At 44.6% G+C, this 15,054-nt stretch overlaps 1 pseudogene; it reads left to right on the forward strand.

Moving 5' to 3' along the window:
* Nucleotides 1-375: 375 nt before the first annotated feature.
* On the forward strand, nt 376-745 carry LOC114213016 (large ribosomal subunit protein eL31 pseudogene; annotated as a pseudogene).
* The last annotated feature ends 14,309 nt before the right edge of the window (nt 746-15,054 follow it).

The following is a 15,054-nucleotide window of genomic DNA, read 5'->3' on the forward strand; positions in this document are numbered from 1 at the left end:
TTATAAAGGAGGTGAGAACCAGGTTCTTGCGATTCTAACAACACACAATGATTATGTACATTGTGTCTGATGAGTTTTAATTTTTCCATGTCCAGAAGAAGAAATCCGAGTCAGAAAGATGGTGTTCCTGAAGGCTTACACACTGAGTTCATGTTGCTTAGGGCAAAGTTCTCCCACAGGCTTCTTGTTTCTTAGGGCCCTCACCTAGTAGGGGTGACTCTGGACCTGCAGTCCATGCTTACATGGTCACCAGGTGAGCATAAGTGCCTTGGGTTTAGGGTGCTGGCTCTCAAACTCCCGTGTGCATGAGAATCAACCAGGGAAAGGGCAGTTAAAAATGTGGGTTTTGGACCTTTCCAATCAGGGCCCGGCAGAATGGCTCCTGCGAAGAAGGGTGGTGAGAAGAAGGGCCATTCTGCTATCAACAAGGTAGTGACCAAAGAATACACCATCAACATTCACAAGAGCATCCATGGGGTCGGTTTCAAGAAGCGTGCCCCTTGGGCACTCAAAGAGATCCAGAAATTTGCCACGAAGGAGATGGGAACTCCAGATGTGTGCATTGGCACCAGGCTCAACAAAGCTGGGCCAAAGGAATAAGGAATGTCCATACCGTATCCGTGTGCAGTTGTCCAGAAAACGTTAACGAGGATGAAGATTCACCAACAAGCTCTACACGTTGGTTACCTATGTACCTGTCACCACTTTCAAAAATCTACAAACAGTTAATGTGGATGAGAACTAATCGCTGATTGTCAAATAAAGGTATAAAACTGCAAAAAAAAAAAAATGTGGGTTTTGGAACCCCTCCATGGGCATCAATTCTACAGGCGAGGGAGAATGTGCATCTTAAACAAATACTCTGGGTGATTCTGCAAGCAGTTTGCAATGAGAAACACTGTCCTATAAGCCCTAGCAAAGAATATTTAGACATGTGCCTCAAGTCCTAGTTTTTTGGTTTTCAGATTTCCCACTCAAAATTCTATCATTTCAAATATTTTTCCTAATAAAAAACCTTCAGGACATGAAGAGATATTCAACGTCATTAGTCATTAGGGAAATGCACTTGAAAATTACAAAAAGATATTACTACATACCCACTGGAACAGCCCTGATCAAAAAGATGACAATACCAAATGTAGACGGAGGACATCAAGAACCTGGAACCCTCGGGTATCGCTGATTGGAATGTAAAATGGTAAAACCACTTTGGAAACAGTGGTTTCTTAACAAGTTAACATACACTTATGGTCCAGTAATTCCATTCCTGGGTATGTACCCAAGAGAAATGAAAATGTATGTGCACACAAAGACTTATAAGATGTGAATATTCATGGCAGCCTTATTCATAATCACCCTAAACTGGAAACAATCCAAATGTCCCTCTACTGTTGAATGGATAAACAAAATGTGATATATAATACACACGTACCTCATCACATGTGTAATGTGATATATAATACAATGGAATATTATTCAGTATTTAAAAAAGAACGAGCTACTGATACGTGGTACAACACAGATGAACCTCAAAAACATTATGTGAAATGAAATAAGCCAGACACAAAAGACGGCAGATCATATGATTCCATTTAGATAAAATTTCTGGAAAGGGCAAATCTATAGAGATGGAAAACAGATCATTAGCTGCCTGGGGCTGGGAGTGGGACTGACTGTGCATGGGCAGAAGGGAACATTTTGGCAAGATGGAAGTGTTCTAAAACTGGATTGGGAGAGTGACTGCAAAACTCTCTAAAATTACTTTAAAAATCATTATACTCCATAGGTACAGGGGATGAATTTTAAGGTATGTAATTATACCTCCAAAAAAGGTGTTTAAAGAAACAACAGGGTCTCAAAAATGGCAATAGAATGGTACACGAGTGACTAAATGAACCAATCAAAAACATTTCGACGTATCTAGGAGAAGGTGTTCAAAGAAGCGTCCACATACATACGACTAAATGCCTTCCGCGCTTCTTCTCATTCGTGGGTGGCGTTTTCTTCTCAGCCTTCCCAGGCTCATCCCCGACTTCAAGCTGAGAGTGCTCTCAGCCTTTCTCGGCCTTCACCACCGCTAGACTCTTCCCGTTAGGCTAGCTAATAGGCCATTCCAGCCATTTAGCCTTCTTAACAGGCAGAAAGGAGCGACCACCGCTCCCTCTGACTCATCTGCTTTCTTTTCCATGTGGCAGGAGAAGAAAAAAAGAGTTTTCAGTCCCATCATCTGTCTCTGTGTCAGCAATTCGATTGTTCCCTTAGCAACCATCGCTTTTACTGCCGGCTCTCCGATACACACTGCCTTCTCAACGAGCTTGGAGCCACAGAATATCTTGGTGCGTGCCAGGAGCTCTTTTCAACAAAGGCCAATCTCTCCTCTAGAGCAAACTATTTTTATAACAATACTCAAACAAAACATACAGTTTTTAGACGCAGGTGATAATGGGGACAATGCTGAGGAAATGGTGCCTCTTAGGCTCATTTGCCTTCTACTCAGGAGGACGTGCAGCCGGGGACTCTGCTCTCCTCCTGGCCCAGGGAAGGCATGGGTCACAAGGGAAATCAGAGGCCCAGGAGAGGGAGACTCACACGGGGTGGGAGCCATCCAGTGACCTTCCTTTGCTGATGGAAGGATCGAGGCATTATTTTTGCATTCGAAGAAGTGTTCCAGATTTACCATTTTTCTGTCTGTCTCCTTATGGGTGCTTACTGTCCTTAGTGTATTTCTACATCCAGGTGAAAGCTAAAACCAAGGGTTAGCTCAGAACTGTGGTTTCCCTTATTATTCCATCAATTATGTATTTTCCAAAAGGATCTCTAATTTTTTTTCTTTAAAAAAGAACATATTTCATATGTTGGCCACTGTGCAAGAAGCAAGGGTGTCTCAGACGATGGAGATCATGTGAATGTTCTCTCAAGAAAACATGTCCCAAAAACCCTGAGAGAGATTTGGAGTTTTCTCATAATTCCCTCTCACAGGTCCATCCGGGGGACTAGAATCACTCAGTAGCATGTTGGTAGTTTCTTCTCTAATTCATTAAGAGTGAAGAGGTATTTTATCACCATTTGAGAACACAGTGGCTTTTCAGCATTTCAGAACACCTGTCCTACAAACAGGTGATGCCAAATATTTTTAACGAACCTCTGCTGAATATTATGTGCACCAGGGGTTGGGTATATTACTTACAAGATTTTGGTATGTGCCTTATTTTAATACAGGCACATATTTGGGGGCAAACTCCTTTTACTTCACCTTATCCTTTAAATCAGTTCTGCTCCTCATTCAGGCAGGTCTTCCTTCATATTAGCCCAAAAAGGAAATTTTCCTGTATAGAAATTACTTTTTAACAACTGCTAACCCAGGAGCTATTGACTCAGTGGGCTTGTGAAAAAGAAGAACCTCTGGTGTATTTCATGACCTCCGAGGAGAGAGACTCATGGTCTGGAAGCATGTGCGCCTGCCGCTGCTGGGAAACTCCACTTTGTGGCACAGATGTCCCCACATCAGTCCTTTGAGGTGTTCCGAGAGGATTTATGTTTAGGCCAATCCACTCCCTCAGGGTTTCCCAAAATAATACCAAATCACCAAGAATGAGAAACTCAAACCACAAGTTAAGGTTCTGAGTCTACCCAGAAGACCTCAAGGATAAAATTTTCAGGCACTTTAACACAAATATCTTAAGGTAAACACCGCCAACCTTCCCCACACACGAGAAAGATGGAGAACTCTTTAGTCTTTGGTTCAGCAAGGGTGAAGGGAGTCCTAACAACTCGGAGCTAGCCTGGGAGGAGTCGATCACATTTGGTTTTATTGTGACAAAGGAAGAAGAGAAGTTAGTCTTGGTTCCTCTCTCCTGAGTAAGAACTGTCACTTTGAGACTTAGGCAGGCAAAATCCTTTGTCACTGAGCTGCTGAGGAACAGGGTTTTTCTCTTTGATGTCTCTGGGCCTCTGCCTCCTCGCCTGCCGGGAGAGCCAGGTGGGAGGAAGGCCCTCCAAGGCTCCTCCATAGCTGTTAGAGCTGTTTGTATCTACTTGCCTCCGGTAGCAGGCTGTGTCATTCCGTGATTTTCAGCGTGTCTGGCCCAGCTGCCTGGACCTTCTCGGGGGCGCTTTTATTTACCCTGGGAACCGAGCAGCTTCAACTCACTCCCCACACAGCCTAGTCTGGGCTAGAGAGTTGTGTGCCCAGACACAGAGAGGAGGAAGAGAAAAGGGGGCAATCAAAATAGGAAAAGTAATATAAAGATCACATTTGTGAATGGTACATAAATTCATGAATACATGCATACATTAAATTATATTAAAAGATTTCGAAAATGCCGGTTCTCAGGGGCCTTTCTCACCCCCATCAAAGTCCAAGTCAGGCATTAAAGGGAAGAAGGAAAAAATATACACAGACACGTGCAGGTAAATATATGCATGTATAAAAATCTGCGTTCTAGGAAAGAGTCAAAGGACTGAGGTAGCCCAGAGCACAGCCCTCTGGGTCTCCAAGGTGATTCTCTTCAGCAGGAAGTGACCCTGTCAACATCCTGCTCTGTCTCGTGGGGCCTGTCATACATCCTGTTCCTGGCGGTGAGGCTTGCCTGCCACAGACTCGCTTTCTAGGCTGGATCAAGGGGGCATCTCCTAACTGCAGTTTCTATGTCAAGTCATGGGGCAGTTTACCTCAGGAATGGGCATGTTTCCAAGCCTAGTCTCACACATTCAGGCTCCCTGGTCCCTTCACAAGAACTACATGCTAACAACCCGCATATCCAGTGGAAATCGTCCCTGTGTTAAAGTCTGGTAGGAGAGTCTAAAGCTCCTCTTCTCTCAAAGCTGGCCCATCATTTTGCAAAGGATTCTATTAGTCCCAAGGTTTCTTTTCATTTTCTTTTTCTTTTTTCTTTCTTTCTTTCTTTTCTTTCTTTCTTTCTTTCTTTCTTTTTCTTTCTTTCTTTTTCTTTCTTTCTTTCTTTCTTTCTTTCTTTCTTTCTTTCTTTCTTTCTTTCTTTCTTTCTTTCTTTCTTTCTTTTTCTTCCTTCCTTCCTTCCTTCCTTCCTTCCTTTCTTTCTTTCTTTCTTAAGATTTTATTTATTTATTTGAGAGAGAGCGAAAGCAAGAGAGATCACAGAGAGAGAAGGAGAAGCAGACTCACCTCTGAGTGGAGAGCCCAATTCAGGGCTCGATCCCAGGACCCTGGATCATGACCTGAGCCAAAGGCAGACGCTTAACCGACTAAGCCACCCAGGCGCCCCTAGTCCTAAGGTTTCTGACGCTCATTCAGGAAACAGAAACAGGAATGCCCCCATGCTCTTGTCTCTAGTTTTGTCACTCATTCCTTTCCCTGGCCCATCAAAAACAGGTCAGAACCAAGATGATTCCCATGCTAGGTAGAGGGATCAGGCTGTGCCTTGGAGTAGTTTTCTGAAGGAATGAATGGATGACAACTAATGTAATACTGTAATAATTATAAATTATAATTATAATTATAAAATAATGTAATAATACTGTAATAATACTGTAATAATTCTACAATGAACATTGTAGAAAATGGGTTTCTGGGCTAGGGGGTGGTGTGCCCAGACACGGAGAGAGGGAATTGTAAAGGGGGGAAATCAAAATAGGAGAAGTAATACAAAGACCACATTTGTGAATGGTACCTAAATTTATGAATACACGCATACATTAAATTATATTACAAGATTTCGAAAATGCAGAATAGTCTAAGAAAAAGGAAATAAAACCTATAACTTTGCTTCCCAGAAAGAACTCTTGCTCACAGTATGGTATATCTCCCTCTTTTGTTTGTTACATTCACGTAATCTAAGCTTGTTTTGTGACCTGTTCTCTTTCCAGTTAGTAATATCTATCACAGACCATTTTCGTGTCTAGTAGCTGAGAGCCTGAGGCAGCGCTGAGCTCTTTACATCATTCCAGTAACCGCCAGTGTGATTCGTCACTTATTTTATGACCTATCATGCAGCACCTGGTTTGGATCTGGCTTGAGTGATGGACTCCCTTAGTCTTCAGAATCATGGCCTGTTGGAACCAGAAGGGACCATGAGTGATCTTGGAAGTCAAACCCCTCATTTCACAGGTGAGCAAACTGAGGTCTGAATCGAATGGAGCCAAACATAGGACTGGATCCGCATGTCCCACTCCTGGTCTATTTCCCCAACACCATGGCCACAGCGTGAAAAGGCTTCCCTTTCATCAAACAGCCCAGCAGAGGAGTCAAGGTGGGAAAGGTGTGCAAGCTCTCCAGGATTTCATTTGGTGGTGGTCGCAGCCTCCCCAGCAGGAGAGGCCATGGCTGGTGCCACATAAGGGGTGGCCAGGGGCCGGGGGTACAGCAGATCCACAGCCCGGCTGCTCTCATACACTCTAGAGAAGATCTGCTACTGCCTCACATGTTGGAGTGCAGCTGGGCTTCCTGTCCGCAGAGTCGGGCCACTTCTCACCACCTCCTCCGCCCCTGTCCTGTTCAGAGCCGCCTTCTGTCTCCTGCATGACTGCAATCATTCTTTACAGGGCTGCCGGCTTCTACCCTGCCCATCACAGTTCCCACACCGATCTCCTGCTCCAGCCAGTGAGATCCCTTCAACACCTCGAACTCTGCTCAAATCCTGTAGTGGCTTTCTATCCAACTTCGAGTAAAAGCCGAAGTTCCCACTATGTCCACAGGGCCCCTTCGCCACCTGTTTGCCTCTCTGTCCTCCTTTCCTCCTTTCCTCTCTACCCACTGGACTCCTGCCTCCTCGATCTTCCTCACACTTGTCTTGAAGCCATAGTATTTGCTGTTCCCTCTGCCCGGAAAGCTCTTCCCCACATACAGTCTTTGTTGGCATTCTCATCTGCTTTGGTTTTGGCTCAAACATCACATTCTCGGGGTGTATATGTGTGTGTGTTGGGGGGAGGGAGCTTTTCCTGAGAATTTTAAATGGGAGCTCTAAGAATTTTAAATGCTTTCCTTCTAGAAATCCCTGCTCCCTTTTTCCTGATTTAATTTTCCTTACTCCTTATCACTATGTGACTTACCAAATATACCCCTTCTTTTTCCCATCCAAGTACTAACCAGGCCTGACCCTGCTTAGCTTTGGAGATCAGACGAGATTGGGTGCATTCAGGGTGGTATGGCCGTAGACTATACCCCTTCTTTTTATTGTCTGTCTCCCTCCACTAGAAACTAGCAAGCTCTGGGAAGCCTGAGATTTTCGTCTGTTTGTGTAATTAGTCAAGGTCCTTCTGTTGCAAGTCATAGAGACCAACTTCAGCTAGCTTAAAGGAAAGGGTGGTCATTTACTACAAAGACTCATGAAACCCAAGGGTAGGAGGGAAGCCTGGCCTCAAGAAAGGGTTGGGACTCAGAGAGAAAGCTCTTGTTCTCCTGTTTACCTCTCCCTGTAAGTCGTGCTTCTTTCTTCTCTTGGTTCGTGCTGGCTTTTCCTGCTTCTCTAGATCGTGTAATAGAATATGACCACCCTGTAGCTCCCCTTTATTAGTCAACTACTATTTGTTGGATAGAGTATGTGCCAAGCACCAGTCCATGTACTCAGGTTGCATCAGTGAACAAGGCAGAGCCCTGTGCTCCCAGATTTTACATTCTAGCAGGAGATGGAGTGCAAACGTAATCAACGAGCACATACTCCAGCCCGTTAGATGCAAAGAACATGGAGAAAGAAAAGGAGAGCAGAGGAAGGGGGTTGGGGAACCCAGGGCATGTGGGGAAGGCAAGATGCAATTTTGAATATTCATCAGAGTTGACCCCAGTGAGAAGATAAGATATGAGGGAAGATCTCCAATCATCGTAGAGTGAGTTGGAAACCCACTTTTAAATCCACAAAGGAGAAATCGAAAGGCAGGGTCGCAAAAAATGAGCATGGCTTCTGGAGGCCAACTGCTGAGAATGAGATGGTGAAGTGAAGGTCATCTCCAGAGAAGGGGAAATGACCTTGAGCTGGGTAGACATCTCCAAATGCATCTGCGACTGAAGGGACTTAGGGAACCTCTGTTCAAGCCGCTGCTGGAGTGCCTGTGTTTACAGTTAAAACAGAAATCCCAATCTAATTGAGTTGTTCAGGCAACCTCACCTGCTGGAGGTCTGTGGTTAAACCAGTCCCCCCATTCTGCCACATTTGTGGCAAGGTATTGTGCTGCTCATTTCCTGCTGAATTGCCCAAAAACAAGAAGACAGAGATGGTGATATCACAAAGAAACTTGCTGAATGCGAACTGACTGAGAAAATAATGTGCCTCATCCCCAACTGTCAAACATGTTTCTGCCTCCTGGGGAAGGGCTGCCCAGTTTTAGGACAAGCAGACCCATTTCTCTTCTCTACCCTAAGGATTTTTCTCCTTGAAAGAGCAAAAAGTCACAAAGAATTAAAGGACTGAGGGGGAATAAGATACGAGACATACTGGAAGATATAATAGTAGAAGCCATGAGATTCAGGTTATTTCCTTCTGAGGGAGACAAAAATAGAAATGGAAAATTTGATAAACCCCAAGTCATCTGCTGCTTTGCAAGAAAAGCCTAAAAGAATTTTAAGTCTGGAGGGCTGCCTCAGAGGACCCTCCTCAGATGTTTACAGCCTTATCTGAATTGTTAGCTTTGGAAAAGGAGACAGTAATATTTATAAATTTATGAATTTAGAAACCTCAGAGTCCCATTATTAGAACCAAGTAACGTAGGAATTTTCTAGAGTTTAAAGGCAGAATGTAGTTCATCTCTGGGTGTGAAATCATGGCAGAGCTCCAGGTTGACTTCGAGTACAGAGATTCCCCACCATGCCCCCCAATCTACCAGCATTTGTAGGCAGTAGAGACTGAGTCCCTAGTACATGGGACTCCTTGCCAATGGATGAAGATGCCACCGGTAAGGTAGAGAGTTGGCAGAACCAAAGAATTGTCTTTGTTTGCCGTGGCCAAAAGAAGAATAAGTGTGCATTTGTGACTCTCAGTCCCTGCGGGTCTTTTATGGGGGCTGACTGCCAAAGTCATCCAAGCCTGACAAGTAAGCAAGTGGGTCACCCGAAAGAAAGTCGTGATTCTGCCTTGCACCAATCCAAAGAAGCCAGAGGCTACTGGGATCTCCTTGGCAGACAGAAGAGGCATTGTCCCTAAGTTACCTTTGATCATCTGCCTCCTCAGAGGAAGCAACCGAAGCAAGCAAAACTGAGTATTGGCAAGAGGCAGAATCAGGAAATGTTTTCTGATTAACCTTTGAGTCTCAAGAGAATTCTAAGCACTGACTAGCCTGCAGATACAGGCTTTTATTGTAGTTACCTGGGCTTCCATGGTTTGAAATAGATGCCCCAGAGACTCCCTCCACCCCCACCTCCCCTCTGACTGTTCAAGGGGACCTCACAGCAAGGACTTCAAAAGTGTTTGAGAGAATCCCAAGGCCATTAGAGGCTGGTCTCCAAAGCTTGAGAATGTTGGCTTTATAAACCCGGTAGAAAAATGTCCCCATCGTTTTCTGGAGCAGAAGGAAAGCCTCACCATTTCAGTGGGCTCCTCTTTTTACAGAAAGCTCCATCCACGGAGCTGCCAGTGGTTAGTTTTTCTGCTGCATGTTGGCACATCTCCTGTAAATCAGACTTGAAAAAGAAAAGCCCACTCTGCCTGAGGTGGGTCCACTCCTGGTCCCACAGACTTGTATCCAAGGGTTGCCGGATGGCCTTGTGGAGCTCCCTGATCATTTTCACAGAGCACCATTGCCCAGTCGTTGTCTCCTCCAGGACTCAGGGCTTGACTCTGCCACTGAAAAATCCATTCCTATTTGAGAAATGACATGACTGTAGCACTTCTTCTTTTCAAATTGCAAGGCCCCTGTATTTCCCAGAGCCCTGGCTGAATTCCTGGAAAGATGGCAATGTGAAGCTGCCAAGCTGCATGCCCTGTGGCAGGAATGAGAGCGCCCAGGGACAAGGTGCACATGCGGGGCCAGCACAGAATCTCAGGGCGAGCTGACTGCTCGGGCTCAGTTACCAACATCACTCAGGAGATGTTCTCAACATCAGGATGACTTTTTTTTCACTTGAGTGACTTCAAGGAGTTGGAAGAGGGCAGCAAGTGGGTAACAGATGCAGCCTGCTATAAAAAGAATGTGTGATGATTATGAAAAATCTATATTCCTTCATGTGTGTGGATCACTCAAGGCCAGTCTTGATTCAGGTATGGAGGCAGTGCCTGCTTTGGGAAGAGCATAAGCTTTAGAGCCATATAGACTTACTGTTCACTAACTCCATCACTTCTTAGTACGTAGCCTTGGGCGAACCATTTACCCTCTCCAGCCTCGGAGAGCCTATTTTCCTGTCTCTGAAATAGGGACAGTGATTTTCCCCTTGCAGGGAGGATTACTGTAACTAGAAAAATCAGCTAGCACAATGCCTGGCACCCGGTAAGTCAGTAAATGATAGTTATAGCTGCTATTATCATTTTTAATATAAAACAATGACAGTAAAGGTAATTTTAAAAACTGAATGATTTGGAGAGGTATATTAAGACTCCTTCCCTGGGGAGCCTGGCTGGCTCAGTTGGTAGAGCATGTGATTCTTGATCTCAGGGCCTGAGTTCAAGCCCCATGTTGGGCATGGAGCTTACTTTAAAAAAAAAAAAAAAAGACACTTCCCTAATGTCAGGTATGTTAAAGGAATGGGCCTATGGATATACAAAATGAGGCAGTTGGCATTGGCTAGCCATTCCTAACTCTTTTTCCTCCCTGTTCCTTTCCTGTGGAGGCAAAGAAATCTCCCTGGCAGCAAAAGATTTCCATAAGACACAGTTCTGGCCAATGAGGTGTGAGCAATGATGTTTCTTCCTGATAAAGACATGGCTAGCTCCACTCTTCCTTTCCTTCCTCCTGCCTTGAACGTGAACGTGATGCTTGGAGCAGAGACAGCCATATTGTAGCCATGAAGCAACAAGCCAAATGGTAATGACGTCTGGAGGACAAGAAAAAGATTTTCGGGTCTCATTGGCATTATTCAGCTGCTGCACTAGTCCTGGGTTACCTATTTCCAGACTTCTTAGTTTTGGAAGAAAAATACTCTTCAAACTGTTTAAGTGACTCAGATCAGTTTTCTATTGTTTACTGCTAAAAACATTCTTATCTGATAAAGAGCTTTGTGATAAGCTTCTGAAATACCTTGCTGACGTAGCAGAAAAATCCACAATCACTTTGACTTCCTAACCAAACTTTCAGAGGCACAAGCTTTGTAGGCATTAAAAAATCCAAAATATTTTAATGAAAATGAACGTGTATCTATGAATGTATGACACATATAGTAGCTTATGAAAGCTGAGAGGTTTGCTTTGGATGCAATTCTCGACTTCTAGAGTGCATATGTACAGCATAATCACAGTGGATCTCTCTCTCTTTTTTAAAAAAGATTTTATTTATTTGAGAGAGCGAGCGAGAGAGCATGAGCTGCAGGGAGAGGGAGAGGGAGGGAGAATCTGAAGTAGACTCTTCACAGAGCCCAATGCAGGGCTGGATCTCACAAGCTCGAGATCATGACCTGAGCCAAAACCAAGATTCAGCCACTTAACTGACTGAGCTACCCAGGCATTGACTAAGCCAACCAGGTGTCCCTCAGCAGATCTCTTTAAATTGCCCATGCCTGGGCTCCAAGCCTGGAGACAGGCCCTCAGATGAGGTCAGCGCATCACAAAGTGTTAAAGCTGCACAGATGCCTGTGAGGGAGAGGGCCGGGTGAGAACTACACTAGAACCTTCCTTAGCAGAGACCTAAGCTTGGCAAACCTGCCAAGAGTCAGACTGGGAAGGTAAAATAGCCCTTCGAGCAGCATGGCATAGCTCTACTATTTAATACAACGGAATCACTACACATAATTTTTTTTTAAAAAGTTGTCAGGCTCCATAAAACCCAGGATTTATATGCAACCCTCTACTCTAAGTTACCCAGGCTTCCTCTTATTTTATATAACATTTGGTCTGGATAAGCCAGCATTCAATGTGCATTGGGACCAGAAATACCAGAACCACTGCATTATGACCTTATTTTAATAACTTAGATGACGATGTTAGAAACTCAAAAGATAGTAGGGGTTCATCAGCTAAGCATCACATACGCACGTGTGGACAGGCTGGAGTTCCCTGATGAGAAGACAGCCAGCTAACTCCTCATCTTTGGGAATGTTGCTATAATGTGATATAAAGTACCCACATGGTAAGAACGGAATCACTCACATTGCTGACCCAACATGCTTATTTTGAATTTGTAATTTTTCAAATTATATGTAGTTTCTTTGTCAGTATTACATATTTGCTTAAATTTACTGTATAGATTTTTAAATGAGATATTTACATGCATAAATAAATATGCATAAGGTCTTGAGTTTTTTGTTTTTGTTTTTAGCCGGCAGCAAAATGTTTGTTTTATGAGCCAAATCTGTTAGCCTATCAATTAAGCTTCTACTCTAGTGTACTTGGTGGCAGTCATTGCTAAATAATCTTAGGTTCATACAGAGAGTACTGTGTCAATTCCTTAATCAACCACCTTTGAGAAATAATTGCTGGAGTTCACATTGTAGTATCTGTTGAGGCAAGTTTACAGGGGCCCATCCTCACATTGCATTTTTAGTTTTCACCAGTAATAATAGTGGTATAGCTTTAATGATGCCTAACTATACACCCCTGTGCTGTATTCTTTATGGAGATTATTTTATTTAATCTTCGACTCAGTGAGGGAGGATAATATTATCATGACCATTTCACAGATGAGCAAACTGAGTTTGGGAAGTTAAACTACTTGCCTGAAGCCCCAAGGCCCATGGCTGATAGAGCCAGGCTTTGAACCTAGGTAATTTTTATTTTTATTTTTTTTAACCTAGGTACATTTTTAAGTAATAAAAACAAAACTTGTCATGAACCTAGTTAATTTTATACCAAAGTCCACCCTCTTAACCATCACACCATGTTAGCACCATGTATCATCCACACTTGTCAACCGTATTTTCTTTGGGGCATGTTGGAAGGACTTTTTTAACAATTCTATTATAAGTCACCATCAACAAACCCTTCAGCCATATTCTGCTGCAGCATCAACTTTAAAAATCTTTTCAAGACAGATAAGGCCCCGGGTCTGTGTTGTACTGTGTTCTGTGGTCGCTCTAGCTGCTAAGTCATTTCCACCGATGCTGGTGTGATGGAATGAGCCTGAGCTTTAGAGTCAGATGCAGGCCAGACATTTGATCTCTTTCAGCTACACTGTGCACATCTCTAAAGGGGGGTATTCATGCCTCCTTCTCGTCCCCCTGGCTACACGAGACAGTGCAGGTAAGGAGCGCTGTCGGAACCATGGGGACACATCCATATCTTGTAACTTTCCTTCAACACATCTCTCCTGACTTGTTGCCCTCTGATTCAAGGCCACAAGGCTCCAGTGCCCTTCAGCACTGCCTGAGAGCCCTGCCTGCTCTCCATGTGTTTGCTGTCCCGTTCTTCTAAGTGACTGTTGAGCATCTTCTCTCTTCACACCGTCTCCACCCCAGGGTTAGCTGGTGACCTTGCCTCACACTTCAAGAAAACTGAAGTGACCAGAAAGGTCTCCTCTCACGTCACCACCAAAACCACCACCCTAGGTCCTCAAAGCCTCAGGAGTCCCACTCTCCTAAGACCGACTGCCCCTCAGCTCCCATCTTCCCTCAGCCGTCTCACTCAGGGACTTTGTGCCTCCAATTTTTCCTTCTTTTCAGCATCATCCATTTCACGCGCTCTACCAGAGTGTGATCTTGTACTTCCCATATTATAAATAGAGACAGAAGAAAAAAAATCCTCTCGGCCCCATATTCCCACATAGCCACGACCCCATTTCTCTGCTGTCCTTAACAGCAAAACTTCCTGACATGGTTTCTTATGGCCACCGCCTCCACCCCTCCCCTCACACACCCTCCTCAGCCCACCTGTTCTGGGTTCCAGCTCCGCAGTGCTTCATGCTGCAGAAGCAGACGTGCATTCCTGGCCTTCCTCATACTCAGCCTCTCAGCAGAAGTCCACAGAGCTCACCACTCTTAACACACTCTCCGGGTTCTGCTTCCCACTGGCCAGTTGCCTCTTGTACAGCTCTTTCACTAAATTTGGTCCATTTTTCTGACCTGTGAGTGTCAGAGTGGCCTAGGGGTTATGCAATGACCCCTTCTCTTCCAGGTCTGCACCCACTCTCTCAGTGGTCTCATCCAGGGTTGTGGCTTTTCTAGTGTGGCTCATCTACACTACCTGCCACTCCCCATACCTACTACTCGGACGATTTAGCATTGCCACATAGACATTGAGCAAGCCTCTCAATTTAGGGCCAATCCCAATTCTTGATTTTCCCTTCCAAAGTTTCTCCACCCGTCTTCTCTGTCTCGGTAAATGATACCCTAGTGGCATCACCAACCGGTGCCATTAAAAGGTACCATTTGCTCATGACAAAAATCTGGAAATTACACTTGATAACTTTCTTTGCACCATCCCTACACCCAAACGATCAGCAGAACTTCTTCAGTCTATCTCTAAAATGTAGCCTGAATCTATCCATTTCTCCCCATCCCTCCGGTGACACACTTTGGAAGAAGTCAGCCTCACCTCTCCTGTGGAATACTTCAGTAGCCTCCTAACTGGTCTCCTTGCTTTGTTCAGTCCTTTCTGTGGCTTAGATTGCCCTATGGGCTCTAGCCCTCTGCCTGCTTCTCAGATCTCACACCCTGTCATTTTTTCTCACGTACCCAGCTTGAACCCATCAGGGCGTCTTTCTGTTCCTGAAACATACCAAGCTCACGGTCAGCTTAGAGCCTGGAAACTGCTTCTCTGCCCAGAGTCCTCTTCCCTTCAACTTGGCATACTTGGCTCTTCCTTGACATTGAGACGTTGGCTTCAAGGTGACTTCCTCAAGGAAGCCCTCCCTGACCACCCCAGTCTCTTTCTTTCTCCTCCCCCCGCCAGTAGTAATTCTATGCAGACCACTTACCACTCCATGTTTTTCTTGTTTATCTTACGCCCCGACTGAATTGTCAGCCCGAGAACAGGCGTTTTGTCATATGCACAGCCGTATCCTTCACGC

The sequence above is a fragment of the Eumetopias jubatus genome, unplaced genomic scaffold (assembly GCF_037043125.1).
Source record: "Eumetopias jubatus isolate StellerSeaLion01/CBP00866 unplaced genomic scaffold, mEumJub1_p1.0 scaffold_6, whole genome shotgun sequence".
Taxonomy (NCBI): Eukaryota; Metazoa; Chordata; class Mammalia; order Carnivora; family Otariidae; genus Eumetopias; species Eumetopias jubatus.